This window comes from Canis lupus, chromosome 35 (genome assembly GCF_003254725.2).
Source record: "Canis lupus dingo isolate Sandy chromosome 35, ASM325472v2, whole genome shotgun sequence".
Taxonomy (NCBI): domain Eukaryota; kingdom Metazoa; phylum Chordata; class Mammalia; order Carnivora; family Canidae; genus Canis; species Canis lupus.
Window position 1 is genome coordinate 4,214,104 of NC_064277.1, and position 24,965 is coordinate 4,239,068.

The window sequence follows — 24,965 nt, forward strand, 5'->3', positions numbered from 1 at the left end:
GAAGCATTCAAAACATTCTGTTCTTTGTGCCGGTTCATCGGTGGGAGACCTGTGCTTTCAGTCATTTTTGCCTGGGGTTGGGGGCTGTCCCTGCCAATTCCCACTGCTACAAACCATCCCAGAGCAGAGAGAAGCAGGGGAAAGACTGAAAGGGAAAGGAAGGAGATAAGGGAACCAGTCCTCTGTTTGGGGCTCCTGTGCCATTTTTGTCAAAGGCTCAACCAAGGTGCGCTCTGGATGAGTGAGGTTTAGGCTGACTCTGGGAAGTTGGAGAAAATGAAGAAGATTATAAATTAATTCATTTGGGTTGGTGGGAAGTAGAGAGTAGGACCTCAGGCAGAGAAGGACTCAGGCAGGCCAGGAGAGAGGAACAGCAGACCCGACATCCTCCCCAGGCGCGTTGTCCTAGAGTAGCCTCTGTAAGGTCCACGTGCTTTTTGCCTCCCCCTTGGGCTCAGGTCCATGCTGGGAGAAGGGAAGGCTCTTCATTGTTACCCCCTCCCTTGTACTCATCTCTTTCATTTATCAAATCAGTAGACTGAAATCCTGCTCACCTTTCTCCTGTCTTCTCAGGCACCCCTTTCCTCTCCATCCTACAGCCACCCTATTGGCCAAGGGGCTCTCCTCGTCCACTGGGTGGACCAGTGCAGCCAGTCAGCCAGCACACTGGCCTAATGCACTCCCTACAGCACACTTGCTGAATCCCATCACAGCTCTAGATGCCCCAGTGCGCTCCCTCTCACATCTGCACCGCGGGACTCATCTCCTGCCGCCTTATCTCTTCTCTTTTCCTTCGTATGCCTCGTTCACAGCCACCTCCAAACCTCCGCTCATACCATTTCTACAGCTTGGAATATTCTCTTCCCTTTACTTGTTCAATCTTTCACAGCCAGTCTCCAGACCTCTGTTGTCTCTGAAGCCGTCCCTGGCCGCTCCCGGCTTCTCCGCTGCTACTTTTACTTTGCTCTCTGGCCAGACTTGCAGGTGGTCTCCAGGTTAGCTATTCATAAATACAGAGGGACTGAACACTACTCAGTGGTGATTACAATTTACTGAGCCTATTAGGTACTAGAGAGTGTGTCTGCTTCCTCTTCCATCTCTACCACAAATCCGAGAACTTCGAGTTATTCATGTTATTACCTAATGTCGTGGATTCACACTCTACGGATCTGAAATTTGAAGCATCTTAACAACTGGTGGCATCTTACAACTGCAGTGACTGTGATGGAAGTCTGATTGCTTCCAGGGAATACCTGCATTTGCTTCTGTCAGAACCTGGGACACTCCAAGCAGAGGCTACTTCAGAATGAATTCTATGCCTGCTAGTGTGGACTCCATCCACTGAGTGACCGGAGCACTGTTTTGTGGTACACAGCCTCACGGAAGTTTTATTTTTCTCTCTGCCCCATGTCTCCAGATGGAGGCAGGCATGTTTCCCCACCGACCTTTCTGCACAGCAGTCATTTCTCTTTACTTTCACCCAGAGCATGACTCTGGTGCCCCAGTTTTATGTGCAGGTCTCCTGTTAGACTCTCCACCTTGGGCATTTTTAAATTTCTAAGTTGTGTTTAAATCGATGCTATATAAAATAATTGTTCGCACTTTATCTCTATGATACGGTAATTCCATTTGCATATTTGAAAAATGAAGGTGTTAGTTCAGAACCTGTGGGCAGAGGTGAGTGAAGGAAAAGTAAAGAGGCGCCTACAAATGCCTGTTGATTAATTCACTGGTTGATTGGTCCTGACCCTGCGTCTCTCGGAATTAGATTCTCAATCGATCCACTTTATTCTGAATCCAAATCTCAGGTGAGCAGACTTTCAAAGAGGTACGCATAGCTCGATATGTCAACTCGAGACAACAAATGACATTTAACTTGTCATCATTTCAATCATCGCATCAGGGATGGAAAGAGAGAAGTTGGGACTGTCCTGTGAGCACGTCTCAGGGCAGAGCAGAGGCCAGGTGGCTCCTCACCTTCCACCTCCAGCTCAGCTCAGCTCATGAGGTCAAAGACCCTCAGATCCCCCAGCTCCACCCAAGCTGGTTTTAAAATTCCTTTGCACTTGTTATGCTTTGAGGGTTTCTTTTGGAGAAAACCACAACTTTGAATACTCATCAGCAATTCCACGCTCGGCCACAGGGATGAATCCCACAGGGCTCCTGCTGCATGGATCCATGTAAGTAAATCTGAAAACTGAGCAAAGTCAATTTCCAGTAACGAGGTCACCTGAGGGTTAGCCTTGTGGCAGTGCAGTGACGGGAAGGGGCAGAAGGGCCTTCTGGGAGGCTGCTGAGATCCCGTTTCCTCATCTGAGCGCCTACTACATTCATGGGTTCACTTTGTGAGCTGAACCCTCAGGGCATGTGTGGTTTTCTGTATGAACATTAGCCTTGATTTTAAAAAGTTTATTTAGAAGAAAAAGAAGAAAATCTAAAGCACCCTGAAAACTTAACTGAGGTGTTTGGAAATTACTCCTAAGAGAAAAAGACTCATAAAGGGAGGAAGGGAGTGGGGAAAATTGAGAAGAGACGAGGTGATTTAAACTCCTACAAGCTGGGGGGGCTGCTGGGAGTCAGGTGGCTGGAGGGGACCCCCAGAACTTTCCATAAGATGCCATCCATGTCCCAAGGAACTGCAGCTACGATGGCAGAGTTCATAACACACTCCTAAGAGGCTATTTTAGCAAATACTCAATGGGAAAACTGAAAACCAGGCTGTCCACTTCCAAAAACAACAATTGGTGGCTTCTTTCCTGGCCTCGGATCTCTGCGAGAAGAGATGCTGAAGGTGCAGTGAGAGTCACAAATGCGGTCAGTGATCATCTGTGGGTGTTCGAGGCATCCACCTCCGCTGCGGCTGGGAATGTTTCACTGGTTGGCCAGCTGAGCAACTGGAGGGGTCCTGGGTAGGCCCAGGGGCTTGGGAAAGCATTTTAGGGAGCCCATCCAGGCTACAAAGGTGAACGACACATGGGTGCTGGGACCTACCCTGAAAGCTCTGGATGTCTGCCCCTGGGCTATCTCCGGGCTTAAAAAAAAAGCCATTTCAGACGGTCGGGGTGATGACCTGAAGCCCTAAGATGCTGACTGTATTACTGGTAAGAATCCTTATGAATCAGTCAAGTCATCATCTTTCTGGGTCGGTTCGTGTTACATAGAGGTATGCGTGTGACCCACCCAGGCCCTGTGAAGTCTTGTGGATTGTGTCTCCCACTTACAACTCAGCCTGTGTAAGAAAGAAGGAACCCCAAGATGTGGTGGTTTACACTGGGCCCAGCCCAGGGGAGGGGAAGGTGATGCAGGGTCCCAGCCACTGCTGAAAGCAGAGCTGTGTTTGCAGCTCTCTGGGAACATGTGTGCATCTTTGTTTTCTCCGTAAGGAAAGGAAAGGGACTTCCTGCATGAGCCCTACTGCCTGAGGCTTAGGGGGAAAGTCTTTTTCCTGTTTCCAGGGAAAGGAAAAAAAAAATCTATCAAGCAAATGATTCAAGGCTCAACTCACACACTCACTGGATCAACTGCAGGAGGCTGCTCTCTCCACAGAATTGGGCCTGGTTCCCAAGCACCGCGAGGCGAGAGGCAACAAACCGTCCAGTAAATAACAACATGACGAGTTACTGACATCTGCCTCATGGGTCTTGGGAAATGACTCGCAGTCACATCAGCATTTTTAAAAATGTCTTGACAACCAAGCAGAAGGTATGAAACTGCTCATTCCCGGCACGTTGAGTTCAGCAGTAACAGGAAGATGTTTTGCTCTGGGTGTTGCAGAATGGGTCCCCTTTGACCTGCTCGGCTAGATGTGTTCCCAGGCACAAAACAGGGCCTACTAGGGCTGGGGCAGCCGTGCGAGCTAGCTTCGGGGCCTTTGTGCAGTCTCTCTTCCCTCCTGAAGAAGGACCCTACTGTCTCCGCATAGGAGACTGGAGCCGACTGCTGCTGCCTTTGAGAGATGGCTTCTTGCTTCCTGGCTCAGCAGTTTGAGGAAAACCAGCTATTTCTTCCTTTCAGAGCAGTGTGTGTTCTCTGGAAAATAAGGGGCACAGTTCTTGCCAACCGTTCTGGAAATCTGACCCTCTGCCATGCTCGTGGATGTGCAGATGTACCCATGGAGCACAGCGACACCGCTGCTTCATAAAGAATAGACCTAAGGAAAAGAAAAGAAAAAAGAAAAGAAAAGAAAAGAAAAGAAAAGAAAAGAAAAGAAAGAAAAGAAAAGAAAGAAAAGAAAAGAAAAAAAGAAAAGAAAAGAGAAGAAAAGAGAAAAGAAAAGGAAAGGAAAGGAAAGGAAAGGAAAAAAAGAAAAGAAAAAAAGAAAAGAAAAAAGAAAAGAAAAGAAAAGATCTGCCATAAATCTCCCCCTCCCGGCACAGACAGCCCAAAACTTTGAAAGTCAACTTTCTGACCAGGTTTGCCAAAAGGGCAGCTGTTTGGAACACCCACGTTCAACCCACCTGGATTCAACATGCCTCCCAAGACAGCAGAACTCTTCCCTCCTTCAGTGAATCATATGATAAGCAAATGTATGATAGGAAGCAAGTTTGCTTCCTAAATTCTTATCTGGGCCACCATGAAGAGGCTCGGGTGTCTGTTTTCACTGTCCCTCCCCGACCGATGATATGGGCTAGAAAGCAAGCACATTCTCAACATTGGGGACTCCCGTGAATGTGGACCTCTGGGACCGACTGCTGAAAGAGTTGCAGGGCATACTTGAGAGGGTGTGAGGTCACCCTCAGACACCCCTTCTGCCCCTCATTGTGGTCCCTGCTCTGCAGATGGGTTCAGATGAATCTGCAGGGAGTTGAGGTTGGATCTGCAGAGAGAACCCGAGGGTCAGCAATGATGACGTCTGGTTCAGTGAACAGGTGTGACTAGAAGGAAAATGCCCTCAGGGCCACCTGATCACAGTCCAGAACACAGTTCAGCTTCCTCTTATCCCATCTAGTTGGCATCCATTCCACAGGGATTTGTGTTTGGAGATCCCTTCTCTTGCTACTCATTCTCTCTTTCCCTTCCCTACTTTCTCCTAGTCTTTTCTACCCCCAGAGTTCTCCTGAAGGGTCCACAGCGAGGTCCTGGAGGTCACTTTGAATACGATCTTCAAAATTTCTCCTCACAGGAGACCATGAGGAGGAGCACAGTGATGTCTCTTGTAACAAGTGTCCTTTGGGTATCATAGTAACAAATTTCTGTTTCCACTCCATGGTACCACGTACCTCCTCTCCCACTAGATGCAAAGAGGAGTACAGCAACCAATCTCACCATTTAGGATTTCTCTGTAAGCATTTCTTGTTATGGTAGCATCAGAATTCATCCCTTTCAAGCACTGGCAAGTCACTTTTTGGAGGAGACCTCCCTTTCTTAAGTCCACAGAATCCTAAAATATGGATGCTGCCAAATTCGCCTCTCCTGATGGCCCATTGCCAAGGAAAAACAGGGCCTATTTTTATTTAGAAGTCTTTAAAAATAGTGTAGGAGGTGGGAGGGTAGATGGATGAAGTGACCTCTGAAGTCCAGCCTAAGCTCAGGAAATTCTGACAGATTTGGAAATGTAGGTTTTAAGAGACTTGGTTGGGGGGGGTGGGGGGCGCTTCACACAATGAGCCCTTTTTAGCATTTGCTGCTGCAGTCTGATGAGCTGAATTAATCACTGTTCTTCACAATCAACTAAGGAAAATGGCCTTTCCTTCAAAAACCAGCTGTCAGCAATGACTATAAATTGGTTCATTTTACATGGAAAGATGCCCTGTGATAGGTTGTCAGCTAAATGAATGCTTACTTTGATGTAATTTGAAACAGAGTGTTAGAAGTGACAATATATGAATAGAACAAGACAGAGTAATAAACAGCAATTTCTTTGGTCCCACTAAGGCACCATGAGGAACGTCCAAGGGGTAAATTTTGAAGCTGACAAGCAAAAATCGTAATGCCAATAATGATGCCTAAGGTTTACTGAGCACTTGCTATGTCCTAGGCATTGTACCAAGTGCATTATTTGCCTTTTCTTATGTACCATTGAAATATATCCAACAAGAGCTGTTTGCTATTGGGACCTGCTAGGGCATCATCACAATCACAGGCCCCGGTCAATGATCTAAATGTACCAATTAAAAGAGATCGCCAAACAAACAAAGAAACAAACAAATAATAGATTGCCAAAGGAGATTAAAAAACGTGACCCAACTATATTTTGTCTGCAAGAAACTTTATTATTTTTTTCATTCAAGATTTTATTTAAATTCAGGTTAGTAGTCCACATATAGTGGAGTATTAGTTTCAGAGGTTGAATTTAGTGATTCATCAGCTGCATACAATGCCCAGTGTTCATTCCATCAAGTGTCCTCCTTAATGCACATCACTCAGTTACCCCGTCCCCCACCCATCTCCCTTCCAGCAACCCTGTTTGTTTTTTCTAATTAAGAGTCTCTTATACTTTGCCTCCCTCCCTCTCTTTTCTTATTTTATTTTTCCTTCCTTCCCCCTATGCTCATCTGTATTGTTTCTTAAATGCCACCTATGAGACAAGTCATATGATATTTGAATTTCTCTGACTTATTTTGCTTAGCATAATGGTCTCTAGTTCCATCCATGTCATTGCAAACGGCTGAGTAAAATTCCTCTATCTATCTATCTATCTATCTATCTATCATCTCATCTTCTTTTCCATTCTTTAGTTGGTGGGCATTTGGTCTCTTTCCATGTTTTAGCTCTTGTGGAACCCACTTTAAATATAAAGATATATGTAGGGACACCTGGTGTGTCTCTCATGAATAAATAAAATCTTAAAAAATTTCAATATAAAGATATAGATTAAAAGCAAATGAATGGGAAAATATACCATGGTAACACTATAAATAAAAATAAAAAGAGGACACACTACTAATATCAGAAATGAAAGAGGAGCACCACTACAAATCCAATGAAAATTAAAAGTATAATAATGGAATACTTTGAACAGCTTTATGCCACAAATAATTTATTAACCTAGAAAAAGGGATCAATTCCTTGAAAGACACAATCCGCCAAACTCACACAAAAAGAAATAGTCTTTCTGAATAGATCTATACCTATTAAAGAGTAAATAGCATTCCCAAACAGAAAGCAACAAACCTATATGGGTTCACTGGTGAATTCTACCAAATATTTAAGGAAGAAATGATATCTATTCTCCACAATCTCTTTCTGAGGTTAGAAACAGAGGAACTACTTCCTAACTGATTCTATAAAGCCAGAATTACACTAATACTAAAAACAGACTGGTATTAGAAGAAAGGTAAACTATAGATTAATATCTTTCATGAACATAAACTCAAAAATCCCCAACAAAATATTAGCAAACACAATCCAACAATGTATGAAAAGAATTATACACCACAATCAAGTGGGATTTATCCAGGTATGCAAAGTTGTTTCAACATTCAAAAATCAATTAATGTAATCTGTCATAAATAGACATGTCATAGATGCAGAAAAAGCATTTGATAAAACCCAATATCCATTTGCAAATAAAAAAAAACTCTCAGTAAAGTAGGAGTAGAGGGAAATTTTCTCAACTTGATAAAGACTATCTATAAAAAATCTGCAGGTAATATCATATTTAATGGTAAGAAACTTGAAACTTTCCCACTAAGATAAGACACAGGACAAGAATGTCCTTTCTAACTACTCCTTTTCAACAGTGCACTGGAAGTCCTTGATAATGCAATAGGGAAAGAAAAGGTACACAGACATAAAACTATCTTTGTTTATACATGATATAGATATCTATAGATTATCTATGTAGAACTGACTAAAAAAAACCCTGTTGGAACTAAGCAATTATAGCAAGACAGCAGGATACAAAGTTAGTATACAAAACTCAATTGCTTTCTATATACTGATAATGAGCAAGTGGCATTTGAAATTAAAAATACAAACCATTTACATTAGCACCTCCCAAAATGACATACTTAGAAATAAATCTAACAAAATATGTGTAAGATCTGTATGAAGGGGGCAGCCTGGGTGGCTCAGCGGTTTAGCACTGCCTTCAGCCCAGGGCATGATCCTGGAGTCTCGGGATCGAATCCCACGTTGGGCTCCCTGCATGGAGCCTGCTTCTCCCTCTGCCTGTGTCTCTGCCTCTCTGTCTCTCTCTCTCTCTCTCTCTGTCTCTCTCTCTCTCTCTCTCTGTCTCTCATAAATAAATAAATGTTTTAAAGAACAAAAAGAGAACCTAGAGGGCACTGCACTGCTCCTGAAGAGAAGCAGGCAAACAACTCAAGGAGTGGGAGGGAGGCAGCCTGGAAACAGTGATCTGAAGAATTCCTGAAGCACACAGAGAGGAGATTATTTGCTCTTCACAGAGTGCATCCCTGAGAGGCAGCATTCACAGAAATGCCTTTCTGGGAACAAAGCCATTTCCTTCCCCACAACTCATCAAAAACACAGACCCACCTGTAGGAAGTGGTGCTGCACCAACACTAGCTGCCTAACTTGCTTACAACAAGCCCCACTCTCTGCATTCTGGAAGGACAGCCCTTCAGTCAAGCTTGTCTCAGTCCCAGAAAGATGGGCCTCCCACTCCAGAAAACCAGCACACACCTCTGCCCACACCATGTCTCCAGATCAGAGAGTTCTACAGAGCCTCAGTTCTGGTGGAGGTAATGTCAGGTCTCATTTCACAAGCAGACCAGAGCACACCTAATTAAAACTCCCATTTTCAGGCAAGGAGTCAAACACTGCCCGGAGCAGGCAAGAAGAGCCTCTGTAGATGACTGGCCTGAAGGACAGGGCAGCCAAAACACAACAGCATAGTGCATGCTGCACACTGAAGCGCCATGCTGCACACTATAGGACCTCTTCTTCATAAGCCCATTACTTTCAGGAGCAGGAGACATAATTGGCTTCTTCTAGCACAGAGAAGAAGGTAGAGACTTAGACAAATGCAGAAATGGAGGAATTTATCCCAAATGAAAGAACAAGATAAGGCCACAGGCAGATCTAAGTGAAATAGACATAAGTAAGATGACTGACGGAGAATTTAAAGCAACAATCATAAGGCTTGAGAAAAGAATAGAAGACATCGGTGAGACCCTTACCACAGATATAAAAGAGTTAAAAAAGAATCAATCAGAGATGAAGAGTGCAGTAAATGAGATTGGAAACAAGCTTGATACAGTGAACGGCAGGCTGGAGGAATGAATTAATGACCTAGAAGACACAATAGTGGAAAATAATGAAGCTGAACAAAAGAGAAAAAGAATTGTGCAACATGAAAATAGAGAACTCAGTGACCTCATCAAGTGTAACAGCATTTATATTATTAGAGCCACAAAAGAAGAGAGAAAAAGAGGCAGAAAATTTATTTTAAGAAGTAGCAGAAAACTTCCTTAATCTGGAGAAGGATATCCAGATCCAGGAGGCACAGAAAACACCCATCAACAGCATCAGGTCCCAGCACTGTGAGTGTGATGACACAGTAGCCAGGTAGCTCCTTTTTGGGAAATCTCCTACTCAGTAGCCAAGCAGCCCTCTCCCTGGTGAAATTATCCCAAGATGCCCAGGGGAAAGTCAGTTAAGCCAGAGGGACAATATAGGAGGAGCCCAAGAGGAGACAGACAAGGTTATCAGATAAATCTGTTCCTACAAAAGTAGAAGTTAGCACACACACAAACACACACACACACACACACACACACACGTGGAAACAAAAGGTAAAAGGGGAACAAAAAGACAAAGTGGTCAACCAAGAAAATGAAGAAGGCTTGCCTATAAAAAAAGGAAAGGCCAAAAAAAAAAAAAAAAAAGGAAAGGCCAGCCTCCAATGAAAGAGAGAAGGGAGCCAAATCTGACTAACAACCCACACTGAGTCTTATCAGTGGTCCTAAATCTTTCTTCCCATAAAATCTAGGGACATAGTTTACCAACTGTTTTGTAAATACCAGTTTTATAACCCAAGAAACATATTTTTCAAAAAGGAATCTCAACTGAGCATTTTTTAAAATGTATGTAGATAAGTGGAAATGCCTGTTTTTTTTAAGAAGTGAAATGAAGTGCTGGTTGTTTATTTTTCTCATCAAAAAATAGTGGAAAATTTTTAAAGATTTTATTTATTTATTTATTTATTTATTTATTTATTTATTTATTTGACACACAGAGAGAGAGCCCAAGCACAGGGAGCAGCCGGCAAAGGGAGAGGGAGAAGCAGGCTACGCTGAGTAAGGAGCCTGACATGTGGCTTGATCCCAGGATGGGATCATGACTTGAGCCTAAAGCAGATGGTCAATCAACTGAGCTATCCAGGCACCCCAAAACATTGGGATATTGAAATAAAAAAGAGATTTTCACTGTTTGAATGTTAATATTACATAAGCTGGCAGAAGGATCAGTAAATGGCAATTTGGAGTCACGAACATGGATTTAATATGTCTTAAAGAATTGAATTCCTTAATGTCTATTCTCTCATACTTTGTAAAATTGTGGCCTGATCTTTGCTACCCCTAACAGAACTGGGTGATCTCCATACATCTTTGGATATTGTTCATAATGCCTGAGTATTAATGTTCAAACAAAAACTAATAAAATCTCAATTATAAAAAAATATACCATTTAAAATTGGAATGTAATACTGTTATGATGTTAATTCCTGTCAAAGTGACCTGTAGATTCAGTCAAATTCCAATCAAAATCCCAGCAGGTTTTTAAACAGAAACTTCCAAACCGATTCTAAAATTTATATGGAAATTCAAGTGACCTAGAATAGCTAAAGCAATTTTGAAAAAGAACAAGTTAATGACTTACAGTACCTGATTTCAAGATTTCAAGACAGTGTGGTATTGGCATAAGGATAGACATAGATCGTGAAACAAAGTAGAATCCACAAATACACTCACACAGTGTAGTCAATTTGCCTTCAACAAAAGTACTTTGTCAAGTGATTCAATGAGGAAAGGTGGGCTTTTCAACAAATGGTAGTGGAAGAAGAAGAAGGAGGAATAGGAGAAGGAGGAGGACGCTGGATGAGGAGGAGGAGGACGACGAGGAGGAGGAGTTGGAAGAGGAGGAGAAGGAAAAAGAACTTTGACCCTTACTTCATACTACATACAAAAATGAATTCATGAGCACTGGGTGATACAGTATATGTTGGCAAATTGAACTCCAATAAAAAAAAAATAAATGAAAAAAAAATGAATTCAAAGTAGGAGATAGTCCTAAATATAAGAGAGCTAAATTTATAAAACTTCTGTAACATAACATAGGAGAAAATTTTGTCACCTTGAGTTAGGCAAAGATTTCTTAGTACACAAAAAAGCACAAGCCATAAAATTTTATGAATTGTTTTATTTTTATATACTTTTGGAAGTTGGAAGTCTCACCTGAGGGGAGGACAGTCTATCCAGGCCTCTCGATCTGTGCTTCAGCCTGGCTCTCTCCATGGGGCTTCCCTGGTTGGATGTTGTAAGTACCCAGTTTGCCTACTATTACTTTCCTTTCTGTGTAGATTCCCTTCCTCTACTGCTTCTATTAGGTTCCTGTAATAATAATAAGTTTTCTTTCCATTTTGAAAACAAAACATGGCTGTTGTGAAACTTCTGTGCACGGTAGGTTGCTTCCATATCCTGGCTATTATGAATAATGCTGCAGGGGCACTTGGGTGACTCAGTCAGTGAAGTTTATGACTCTTGATTTTGGCTCAGGTCATGATCTCAGGGTTGTGGGACTGAGCCCCATGTCTGGCTCCACACTCAGTGGGAAGTCTGCTTGAGATTCTCTCTGTCCGTCCCCCCATGTTGTCTCTCTCTCTCAAATAAATAAATCTTAAAAAAAAAAAAAAGTAAGTAATGCTGCAATAAACACTGGGTATCCCTTTGAATTAATGCTTTTGTATTTTGGGGGCAAATACCCAGTAGTGTGATTACTGGATTGTAGGATAGTACAATTTTTGATTTCTTGAAAAAACTTATTTTCTACCGTGGCTGCACCAGTTTGCATTCCACTAACAGTGCAAGAGGGTTCCCCTTTCTCCACATCCTAGTGAACACCTGTAGTTTCTTGTATTGTTGATTTTAGCCATTCCAACACATGCGAAGCAATATCTCTTTGTGGTTTTGATTTGTATTTCCCTGATAATCAGTGATGTCGAGCATATTTGCATGTGTCTGTTGGCCATCTGTGTGTCTTCTTTGGATAAATGTCTGTTCATGTCTTCTCCCCATTTTTAATTGGGTTATTTGGTTTTTGGGTGTTAAGTTTTAGTTCTTTATATATTTTGGATATTAATCCCTTGTCAGATATGTCATCTGTTAATATCTTCACCTATTCAGTAGGCTGCCTTTTAGCTCCATTGACCATTTCCTTCATTGTGCAGCGCTTTTTAATTTGATGTAATTCTAATAGTTTATTTTTGCTTTTATTTTCCTTGCCTCAGGAGACATACTTGAAAAGTGTTGCTACAGCTAATGTCAGAGAAATTACTGCCTGTGTTTTCTTCTAGGATTTCTATGGTTCCAGGTCTCACAGTTAGGTCCTTAATCCATCTGAGTTTATTTTTGTTTCTTGTATAAGAAAGAAAGTAGTCCAGTTTCTTTCTTTAGTCCAGTTTCATTCTTCTGCATGTAGCTGTCCACTTTCCCCAACACCATTTGTTGAAGCGACTGTCTTTTTCTCATTGGATATTCTTTCCTGCTTTGTGGGAGATTAATTCACCATATAGTTGTGAGTTTATTTCTGGGTTTTCTATTCTGTCCCATTGATTTATGTGTCCATTTCTGTGCCAGTACCATACTGTTTTGATTGCAATAGCTTTGTAGTATAACTTGAAATCTGGGATTGTGATACCTCCAGTTTTGCTTTCCTTTTTCAAGATTGTTTTGGCTCTGGGGGATTTTTTTGTGGTTTCATACTAATTTTAGGATTGTTTCTTCTAGTTCTGTGAAAAATGCTGTTGGCATTTTGACAGGAATTGCATTAAACCTGTAGATTCACAAGCCATAAAATGTTTTTAAAATTTAAGTGGATTATGTCAAAATTAAAAGCTTCTGCTCTTCAAAACTTACTGTTATGAAAATAAACAGACAAGCCACAGACTAGGGGAAAATACAGTTGATTCTCTTTCTTTGAGATTGTTATACTCAAAAACAAAGTTGCCATGAATACTGAACTAGCTGAACTAGGGGAAATACAGGGTTAGGCTCCTGTGAACCTGTGGTCACATCATCATTAACCAGCCAAAACATATAGCCTTGTTTTATTTTTGTTTCTGTTTAAACACACTTTGTGTAATATATGTTGTTAATTTATTAACATTGAACTCATGGCTGACAGCACTGTGGCTCATGCCTGATCAAAGCTAATCTAATTCATGTACTTTCTCCATAAGGCATGTCACCACCTTCTTGCACTTAGGAACATGAGATAGCACTTCAGCCCTCTGCTTGGAGGACATTTTAAACAGTGAATCCCCAATAAAGGTCCAAAAATGTGAAAAACATGATACTGAACAGACTATAGACAGGATATTTGTTTATAGCATGAAAGTTGAAACTGATGGCAGAGTGTCACCTTGTTCACCCTCCTTTGGCAATGCGCATGTCAGACAACTTGAATTTTTTGCCACTCTATACATGTCTGTGAATTATGCAAAAATGCCAGGAGTATTGATTTTGGAATTACAAATACATTGTAGAGAGTAAGCAAACTGGCAAATACAGAATCCACAGATAATGCAGATGGGCCGCCCTGCTAGTGAAGCCAACAGAGTCCTGCTGTAAGTGGAAAGGCTTGCTCTTGTCTGAATGCTGTGCACGGCCACCAAAGGCTTTTAAACAAGGGAGTGACATGATCTTTGCTGTAGAAAAAGCACTTTTCTCTAAATGCAAAGTGTGGTTTGAAGGGGGAAGACTGGAGAGAGGCAGGGGCTGAGTTTATTTTCTCCCAGTCTTGCATGGCTGTACTGGGTGAGGGTGAGAGTGAATGAACTCAGCCAGGGCAGAGGTTTGAGGAGCTGCTCTGAGAGCCATGTGAGTTCAGGTGCCAGCCTTGGCTGGGTGTGAGTGTTGAGGGAGGAACTGAGGACAACTCCCAGGGCTCTGGCTTGGGCAAAGGAGGGTTTCAGGGCCGTGGGTGAGAGCTCTAGTCTCAGAGTCAGAGATGCTGGAGTTTAAATCCAAATTCCACCAACTTACTAGCTGTGTAGCCACAGACATTCTCCGCCATTCTCTGAGCTTCAGTGTTTTCTTCTCTAGTAGACAGATTCCCTATGGTGGGAAAATAACACCTCAGACTTATTTTGAGATTGAAATAAATGCTGGTGTTTTCACTTAAAATTAAGGAAAACAGGTACAGCACGTGGGGTCGAGGGGAGAAGAAGGGGAGTCCCACTGGACACGTAAGTTGGACGTGCCTGTGGGCATCCACGTACAAAGCTCTTTGATATGCTCCCAGGAGGCCAGCAGCAGAGAAGTTGGGGGAGAGAAAGATCGACTTGGAAGTGATGAGAAGGCAGGTGACAGCAACAACCACAAAGAATGGGCAGTTCCAGCATCAGAGGTCCGAAGCCGAAGCCTGGGGAATTCCAGCACAGAGGCAGAGGATGGAAAGGAGATCAAGAAAGAGCAGCAGGAGGAGGAGGAAAACCAGGAGAGCGTGGGATAATGGAGAGCATGGAAGGGAATTCCTGGCAGGAAGTGAGTTCAGTTAGTGTCCTGAAAGCATTAACTGAAAGTCATAGAACTTTTGAGCTGGAAGTGATCTGAGAGATCTATTAATCTAATCCCTTTGGCTCTTCTGATGAAGAAATTGAGATTCAAACAAGTAAAGTGAATTGCTTGAAGTCACACTGTGATTTCATAGCAGGATCTCTAATGCCTAAGGAGTAATGAAACACTTTTTCTAACAAACAGCCTAAAATTCAAAATTGCTCCTATTCAGTCACACAGGACTTTTCCCCAATGTATAAATTAGTGAGATTTTATTGATGTATCAGAACCGTTAACCTTCCCATGTACTAAAATGCCATATAGTCAATCTGTGCAATAAATCTTAAATCTATTTATTTTGTACTCAACAAATTTTGCTCTAAATAATACGTTTAGAAATTAGTAAGAACCATAACTTATCAAACTGTACATTTAAATTTCAACATATGTAAAGTATACCTTAAAACTTAGTTTTTAAAGGCAGAGCAAATAAAAAGTTGAACCATTTAAGGTAAAAAAATAATCATTTGCTAAATTATTTTGTATATAAAGATCCAAGGAATAGAAATATTTGAATGTTTGAAACTTGATCTTCTTACAGCCTTGGGGAAATGATTTATTCCCTATTCCATCCTGGTTTCCCTCACTATGAAATGAAAACAATGTCATCTTGCAAGACTGCTCATGGTTAATTAATATGTATGAAATACTAAATACTTGATGAATATTGTCTGGAAAGTATTACTTAACTATAAACATGAAGTCGCGTTTCTACAGCCAACTCAGAATTACAAATTATAGCCCACTTGAAAATATATACAAATATATGCATGCATATCTACACCAAAAGGAAAAGAAAGCCAAAATTATTAAAGAACAAAATGGAAAAATATATCCTTCACATAAGACTGAGTATTTGAGTTGATCAATATAATAAAAAATTCAGATATCCAAGAGTATACAATGATAGAATGCTGGTATAAATCAGGGGTTCTCAATCTCAGCACTACTGGGATTTAGAACGGTGGATAGTTTTTTGTTGTTAGCAGGGTTGGGGGGATCTTCTGTGCATTTTAAGATGGTTAGCAGCATCCCTGCCTCTACCCACTAGATACTGATAGCACCCCCTACCCCAATTTGTAACAAATATCTCCAGACATGGCCAAGTGTCCTTGGGAGACCTTTGAGAACCATCTGAGTACTACTCTTCCAATAGCATTTCTGTGCACAAGTGGCCCCCTTTTAAATGCACTGAGGACACAAGTGCATAGGTGGTGACAGGTCTTTGCGTTCCAAACTGTCATTTCCCACTGGTTGGGCAGATACAGCAGCCTCCAGATGCATGGATGACCCCACTTCACGTCTCTAGGCAGAAGTAGAGGCACAACAGGGAATGTTTGCATGGCACCTTGAATGAGCTGGGGTGGCAGGCAAATCTTGTTTGCTCACAGCACTGCTCAGGTTCTCCCAGGGCTCATGCCTCACCTTGCTACGCTCTGCAGCTAGGGCATCCTTTTGATTTTTTTCTTTAGTTCTCCAAAATAATTATCTAAAAAGTTTCCTTTATCATTAATTATGTCATAACATGTTGATATTTTGTACAAACAAAAATAAAAAAGATCTCTGAGTTTTCTATTCTTATGTATTAGGACTTGAAAACAAGACTAGAGGGAAAAGAATGTGTAGAAGAAAAACATAAAGAATTGATATCTTAAAGATGGGAGGGATCTTAGAGCTGAGCTTCCAATACAGTCACACTAGCCACATTTCAAGTTTTCAGTTGCTACAGGTAATGGTTGCCCTACTGGACAGCGCATGGAACATTTCTGTCACCATGGAAGTTCTTGTAGGCAGCACTGTCTCAAAGACTACGTAGGTCACAGGCCTTACTTTATAGATGAGTAGCTAAGTTCTAGATATTGTGTAAAATAATCCAGCTAGAAAAATAGCAAGCTTGTGGCAGAACCAAGGCTGAAACCTTGAACAGCTAATTCGACTCCTGTGCTTTTTCTCCCAGTCTTGCAATGGGTCCTGGCTTGGAATGGCACAAGGAGTTCTAGCCATTGTAGCTTAAAAATGGGTGTTGGACAAATGGATAAGGAAAATGTGCTACACACACACACACACACACACACAGAAATATTTTGCAGCCATAAAAAAGGATAAGATGGTGCCATTTAAGGAAACATGGATGGACCTAGAGGGCATTATACTAAGTGAAATCCAATCCAGTCAGACTTAGTGATGAGCACTGAACAATGTATAGAATTGTTGAATCACTGTGTTGTATGCCTAAAACTAATACAACATGGTATGTTGACAGTACAGGGATTTTTAAAAAGAAGAGAGAAAAAGAAAGAAATTATACTGAGAAAGACAAATATCATCTGATTTCACTCATAAGTGGACTCTTAAAAAAATCCAAAAAACAAATGAAAAAATAAACAACAAGCAAAATTAAACCGATAGATACAGAAAACAATCTGATGGCTGCCGGGGGGAGGGGGGAGGGATTTGGGCAAAATGGGTGAAGGGCAGTGGGAGCTACAGAGTTCCAGTTATGGAATGAACAAATCACAGGAATAAAAGACAAAGCATAGAGAATACAGTCAATGATATTTCAGTAGCAATATATGTAGATAGATGGTAGCTACATTAGTGGTGAACATTGCATAATATATAAGGTTGTTGAATTACTATGTTGTACACCTGAAACTAATGTAACATTGTGCATCAACTCTACTCAAATTTTTTTAAATGGGTCTCAGAGGTGGAGAAAATTCCAAATAATTAAGAGGATGGACCTACTATAAATAAAATTTGAGTCAAATTCAATAACTATGTGTTATATGCCTGCCGTGTACTAGGTACTTGACTCTAGATACAATCCCTGTCCTAGCTGGGGATACAGATCAAAAACCATTACCTTTCTATACCATGTAGTCAGAACAAAGATAAACACAAGATTGTTTTAAAATATAGGCTTTAGTCTGGGTAATGCCAACCGATCAGGAGACAACTGGTATTTAGAAGAAAGCTTATTATAATCACAGAACTCAAAGAAGGGGGCATGCTACACCACAGGGACCACACAGGGAAGCTCTGGTGTTGGTCAGGAGTCAGAGGGATAAGGGGAAACCAGTAAGAGCCTTTATTGTGGTTTCCATGAGAAGAAATGGGTGAATAGGGTAAGCAGGTTTATGATTGGCTAGATTGAATCATTTCAACAGGTCATGAGACATAGAGACTATCTGGTCTCTGTCTAGTTGTCAGGTACCTTGTTCCAAGGTGATTAGTGTAGGTAAATAGTTGCCTAGAATACGAGATCCTGAAAAAGGAGGTGGTTGGTTGTGGGTTGGTTTACATTTGAAAGGTGTGTTTATGGAGTGAGCTGTTTTTTATCTCTAAAAATAATCCCACTGGAAGGGACACTCACTTCAAGGTCAGCAAGCCCTCAGATGTCAAAGCATCGGAATACAGAAAATAAAAGATGTAGTTAATACGATTGGCTTTGGGATGCTTTGACATCATATGATGCCTTGGTGGAAGGTTGGAGAAGAGAGTAGAAGGCACTAAGGAGTGGGAAGTCCTCTCTTCAAGGGGTCAAGGGGTTAATTAATATGAGGCAGGTGCCTGTTGAGGAAAACAATGATCTCTACTAATTTTAAAATGACACTAATAGTAGTATCTCTACCAGATTTCTCTTTATCTATGGGAGAGTAGGGTGTACGTTTTGGCAGAGAGCAAGAAATATGCCAGGATCATGGACTAAGCAGAAAGTAGATCATGAAACATAATAGAAACCCTAATATCAGAGGAAGAAAGGCAATTAAATGTCCTGAGTCCAAATTGCTAGCACCTTAAGAGAGGCAGTCTACAGGCTGGGATAGAGCAGTCCCCCGCCCCCCAGTTTTATTGAGAAATAATTTATGATAATTTATATCACTGTATACGTTTGAAGTGTATGGTATGATGGTTTGATTTTACATATATTGTGAAATGATTACCACAGTAAGTTTAGCTAACATTTATCTTCTCATACAGATACAATAAAAAGAAAAGGAAGAGGAAAGGAGAAAGGGAAAAAAATTCTTGTGTTGAGAACTCTTAGGATTAACTCTTAGCTTTTCTACCACCTGGCAGTGTTAGCTACAGTCATCATGTACGTTACATCCCTAGGACTCATTTATGGCCTACCTGGAACTTTGTACCTTTTGACCACCTTCCTTCAATTCCCTCTCCCCATATCTCCTGCCTCTGGTAACCATAAGACTCTGTTTCTGAGTTTGGTGTTTGTTTTAGACTCCACTTATGGGTGAGATCATATTTGCCTTTTGCTGTCTGACATTTTTTGCTTAGTAAAATGCCTTCAAGTTCCATCCTTGTCATCACAAGTGGTAGAAATTCCTCATCCTGTATGGCTGAATAATACTCCATTGTGTATAATATATACCACAACTTCTTATCCATTCATCTATTGATGGGCACTCAAGTTGTTTACATGTCTTGACTATTTTAAATAATGCTGCAATGAACATGGGCGTGCAGACATTTTCTCAAGTTGCTGTTTTGACTTTGGACATATTCCCAGATGGAATTGCTGGATCACATAGTAGTTCCATTTTTAATTTTTTAGTATCCTCCATACTGTTTTCCATAGTCTCTGCACCAATCGACAATCCTACCAACAGGACAGGAACAAGGGTTCTTTTTTCTCCAATCCATTTGGCTATCTCTTGTCTTTTTGATGATGACCATTCTCACAGGTATGAGATGATCTCATGGTGGTTTAATTTGCATTTCCCTCAAAAGTGATGTTAAGGATTTTTCTATGTATCTGTTGGCCCTTCATATATCTTGCTTAGAGAAATGTCTACTCAGGTCCTTTTCCCATTTTTTAATTGGGATATTTGGGGGTTTTTTTGCTATTGAGTTGTATGAGTTCTTTATATGTTTTGGATATTAACCTCTTATCAGATATATGGCTTGCAAATATCTTTATCTTATATGTCAAGGGGCTCATAGGTGAAAAGCTAGCAAAGGTGACATTGGTACCAATACCAGAGCCCAACTGACTTGATTCAAGCCCCAATTAGGGGTGGTTGAAACTTAAAGTTTCCAACAACTCAAGGTTTTCCTCAGGTTGGTGATGAGAGGAGTTCTGCTGCAAAAAGGTTTTAAATCATATGGCCTGCTATCAAAATTCCAATGGCATTTTTTTTTACAGACAAAGAACAAATAATCCTAAATTTTGTATGGAACCAGAAAAGCCCTCAAATAGCCAAATCAATCTTAAGAAAGAAGAACAAAGCTGGAGGCATCACATTTCCTGATTTCAAACTATATCACAAATCTATAGTAATAAAAATAGCATGGTATTGGCATAAAAATAAACAGATAAGTCAATAGAACAGAATAGATAGCCCATGTACTTGGCCCATTAGTTTACAACAAAGGAGACAAGAATATACAATGGGGAAAAGACAGTCTCTTCAATAAATGGTGTTGGAGAATCTAGACAGCCACATGCAAAAGAATAAACTGGATCACTATCTGACACTACACACAAAAATTAGCTCAAATTGGGTAAAGACTTAAACATAAGACCTGAGACCATAAAATTCCTAGAAGAAATTATAAGCAATAAGCTCCATGAGAATGGCTGTGGTAGTGATTTTTTGGACTTGGTATCAAAGTCAAAGACAACAAAAACAAAAACAAACAGATGGGACTACATCAAACTAAAAAGCTTCTGCACAGCAAGCAAGGAAGCAAGAAACAAAGAAGAGAAAAAAAGGAAAGAAAAAGACAACCTACCAAATGGAAGAAAATATTTGCAAATCATAACCTGACAAAGAATTAATATCCAAAATACATAAAGAACTCATACAACTCAATAACAAACAAACAATATAATTAGAAAATGGGCAGAGGATCTGAATATACATTTTTCCAAAGAAGACATAGAGACAGTTGACAGATACATGAAAAGGTACTCAACATCACTTTTGGGTAAATGCAAATCAAAATCACAATGATAAATCACCCCACACCTGTTAGAATGGTTATTATAAAAAAAAAAAAAAAAACAAGAAATAACAAAGGTTGGTGAGGATGTGAAGAAAAGAGAACCCTTATGCACTGTTGGTGAAAATGTAAATTGCTGCAGTCACCATGGAAAACATTATGAGGCTCCTCAGAAAATTAAAAATAAAACTACCATAGGATCCCAATTCCACCTTTGGGTATTTATTTGAAGTATACAAAACACCTAACTTGAAAAAAATAGATGTACTCCCATGTACATTGCAGCATTATTTACAATAACCAAAACATGGAAGCAACCTAAGTGTTTCTCAATGAATGAATGGGTAAAAAAGTTCTGGTGTATATATACAATGGAATATTATTCACCCATGAAAAAGAAGGAAATCTTGCCATTTGAAACAACATAAATGGACCTTGAGAGCATTATGCTAAATGAAATAAGTCAGATAAGAAACACAAATACCATATGATCTCATTTATATGTAGATTCTAATTTGTGTATATATGAGATACAGATACAGAGAATAGATTAGTGGGGTGGGAAATGGGCAAAATGTGACAAACTTCCATTTGTAAACTAAGTAAGTCCTGGTACATAAGATACAACATGGTTACCAGTTAATACTATACTGTATATTTGAAAGTTATTAAGAGAGCAAATCTTAAACGTTCTCATCATAAACAAAAAATTGTAACTATGTGTGTGATAATTAACTAGACACTGTGGCAACCATGTCTCAATACACACAAATATTGAATCATTATGTTGTACAACTAAAACTGATATAATTCTGTACGTCCATTATATCTCAATATATATATATATATATGGCCTAATTTGAGTGCATGTTGTTCATAGGGTGTAAGATTGTTTGCCAATTAAAATATTGTAGTAAGGCTGGAAGTTTAGCATTAGCCTGTAGGCAGGCCTCTTGTTATAGGGATCCTCATTTAAGCTGGGCTGATTTGCAATTAGCAGCATCAGTGAGATAAGCAAGATCTGTAAATGAGGAACAGACTGTCACCAGAACCCCAGGCAAGACGAGAAGATATCGGACTTATATATCTTTAGTGTGTGAATCTCCTGGGAAGAGGATGGCTGGCATTGATGTAATGCTATACCTGTGCTCCCAGATGAAGATGGATGGAGTTAAAGATCTTGTGCAAAGATAATGTGGGATGGCAAAGCTTTTGAGGCCCCAATAGATAGCCTGGAAAAGACAGATCGGGTCTGTTCAGAGGGAAGCCTGACCGAAAGACTGTTGAAATAGGTGCTGAGCAGAACGTATCAGTCAAAACTATAGGAGTCATTTTTTAAATATTGGGTATGGTGGCCTTAATGGCTGGGACCACAGCATTAATGTTGTAGGAAACACTTCTTCTCCCCAAGTTTAGGAATAGGCAAAGTGTAAGAACAGGGCTGTCCGGTGGGGAAACAGTGAGGATAATAACCTGTTTACTAATTAGGTGTTGTATAGTAAGTTTTGATCCTTGAAGGTCCTGTGTTAATTTACACTGGGCCATATTATCTATTTTACCTGGGGTTTGTGAATCCTATTTTATCATGCCGATTTGTAAATGCTAAATACTTCATTTAATGTTATTTTATCGTTCATTTTGTTGGAGCTTCTATGTCCAAATAAAATATTTTAGGGCAATGGGTACTATGAGCACAAGAAATTGAGGCAAGGCTACAGCTACAGTTTTATAGTTATTTTTCCTCTGTTTTATAGTTATTTTCCGAAGATTATAGGGGGTATAGTTTTAAATTTAGTGAGATCCCCACATACCCTATGAAATTATTCATATTGATTAAGCATGTTAAGTTTTGTCAATTGTTTTATTTTAGCCAATGCTAAAGTTGATTTAGAACCTATGTTGTAGAGGGGCACCTGGGCGCCTCAATTGGTTAAGCATCTGCCTTTTGCTGAGGTCATGATCCCAGGGTCCTGGGATCGAGCCCCGAGTCAGGCTCCCTGCTCAGTGGGGAGTCTGCTTCTCCTGCTCCCTCTCTCATTCTCTCTCTCTTTCAAATAAATAAATAAAATCATAGAGAAAAAAAAAAGAAGAACCTGTGTTGTAGAGGCACAAAAGCCCATCGGTGCTCTCATTTTTTGTTGTTGTTATATAAATTCTTTTTTAAAAAAGATTTTATTTATTTATTCATGAAAGACACAAGAGAGAGGCAGAGACACAGGCAGAGGGAGAAGCAGGCTCCATGCAGGGAGCCTGATGTGGGACTCGATCCTGAGACCCCGGAATCACATCCTAGCTGAAGCCAGACGCCCAACTGCTGATTCACTCAAGTATCCCTATATAAATTCTTTTAGTATATAAATTTTGGATTTCCAGTAGGATCAAATTATGAACCTTTGTTTTAATTATATACATATATATCCCTATTCTATATATCGAAATATTGTATATTTATAAAAATAACTTACTTATTTACCTTGTATTTTCTCCCTCTGTATCTAGGTGACTTTTTTCTTTTCTCTTTTACCTTTTTTTTCTCCATTGCCATTGTCTTTTGGTTTTTGTTTTAGGCTGTTAGCCACCCGAAGCCATGATTTATTTTATTTTATTTTTTATTTAAATTCAATTAGCCAACATACAGTACATCATTAGTTTCAGATACAGTTTTCAATAATTCATCAGTTGCATATAACACCCAGTGCTCATCCCATGACATGCCCTCCCTAATGCCCGTCACTCAGTTGCCCCATCCTCCCACCCAGCAACCTTCAGTTTGTTTCCCTGAGTTAAGAATCTCTCTTGGTTTGTCTCCCTCTCTGATTTCTTCCCATTCAGTTTTCCCTCCCTTCCATTATGGTCCTCACACTATTTCTTACATTCCACGTGAGTGAAACCATATGATAATTGTCTTTTTCCGATTGACTTATTTCACTCAGCATAATACCCTCCAGTTCCATCCATGTTGATGTAAATGATAGGTATTCATCCTTTCTGATAGCTAAGTAATATTCCATTTTATATATATATAAATACATACATTATATAAATTAATATATATATATATATATATATATATATATATATATATATACCACACCTTCTTTATTCATTCACCTATCAAAGGATATCTTGGCTCCTTCCATAATTTGGCTATTGTGGACATTGCTGCTATGAACATTGGGGTGCAGGTGTCCCGTCGTTTCACTACATTTGTATCTTTGGGGTAAATATCCAGTAGTACAATTGCTGGGTCATAGGGTAGCTCTATTTTTAACTTCTTTTTTTTTCTAAGACTGTATTTATTTATTCATGAGAGACACAGAGAGAGAGGCAGAGACACAAGCAGAAGGAGAAGTGGGATCCTCGCAGGGAGCCCAAAGTGGGACTCGATCCCCAGACCTGGGATCACGACCTGAGCCTAAAGCAGATGCTCAACCGCTGAGCCACCCAGGCAACCCAATTTTTTTTAACTTCTTGAGGAACCTCTGTACTGTCTTCCAAAGTGGCTGTTCCAGCTTGCATTCCCACCGACAGTGTAAAAGCGTATCCTTTTCTCCACATCCTCGCCAATGTCTTTTATTCCCGGTCATGTTAATTTTAGCCATTCTGACTGGTGTGAGGTAGTATCTCACTGTGGTTTTGATTTGTATTTCCCTGATGCCAAGTGATGTAGAACATTTTTTCGTGTGTCTGTTGGCCGTGTGTAGATCTTCTTTGGAGAAATATCTGTTCCTGTCTTCTGTCCATTTCTTGACTGGATTATTTGTTTTTTGAGTGTTGAGTTTGATAAGTTCTCTATAGACCTCGCATACTAGCCCTTTATCTGGAATGTCATCTTCTCCTATTCCATAGGTTACCTTTTTAGTTTTGCTAACAGTTTCCTTTGTTGTGTGGAAGCTTTTTATCTTGATGAAGTCCTAATAGTTCATTTTTGCTTTTGTTTCCCTTGCCTCTAGACACATGTCTTGCAAGAGATTGCTTCCTCTGTTCTCCTCTAGGATTCTGATGGATTTCTGTTTCACATTTAGGTCTTTCATCTATTTTGAGTTTATCTTTTGTATGGTGCAAGAGAATGATCCAGTTTCATTTTTCTGCATGTGACTGTCCAACAACACCATTTGTTGAAGAAACTGTCCTTTTTCCATTGGATATTCTCTCCTGCTTTGTCAAAGATGAGTCGACCATAGAGTTAAGGGTCCATTTCTGGGTTCTCTATTCTGTTCCACTGATCTATGTGTCTGTTTTTGTGCCAGGACCACA

At 40.2% G+C, this 24,965-nt stretch overlaps 1 long non-coding RNA gene across 1 annotated transcript in view; it reads left to right on the top strand.

Annotated features, from left to right (window-relative positions):
- The first annotated feature begins 25 nt into the window (after positions 1-25).
- The window catches only part of LOC112659280 (uncharacterized), a 50,981-nt gene continuing 26,041 nt past the window's right edge, over positions 26-24,965 (top strand). The window contains exons 1-2 of the long non-coding RNA XR_003136285.2: positions 26-2,180; positions 11,348-11,442. This is a non-coding gene — a long non-coding RNA (uncharacterized LOC112659280). The remainder of the gene's footprint in view (positions 2,181-11,347; positions 11,443-24,965) is intronic.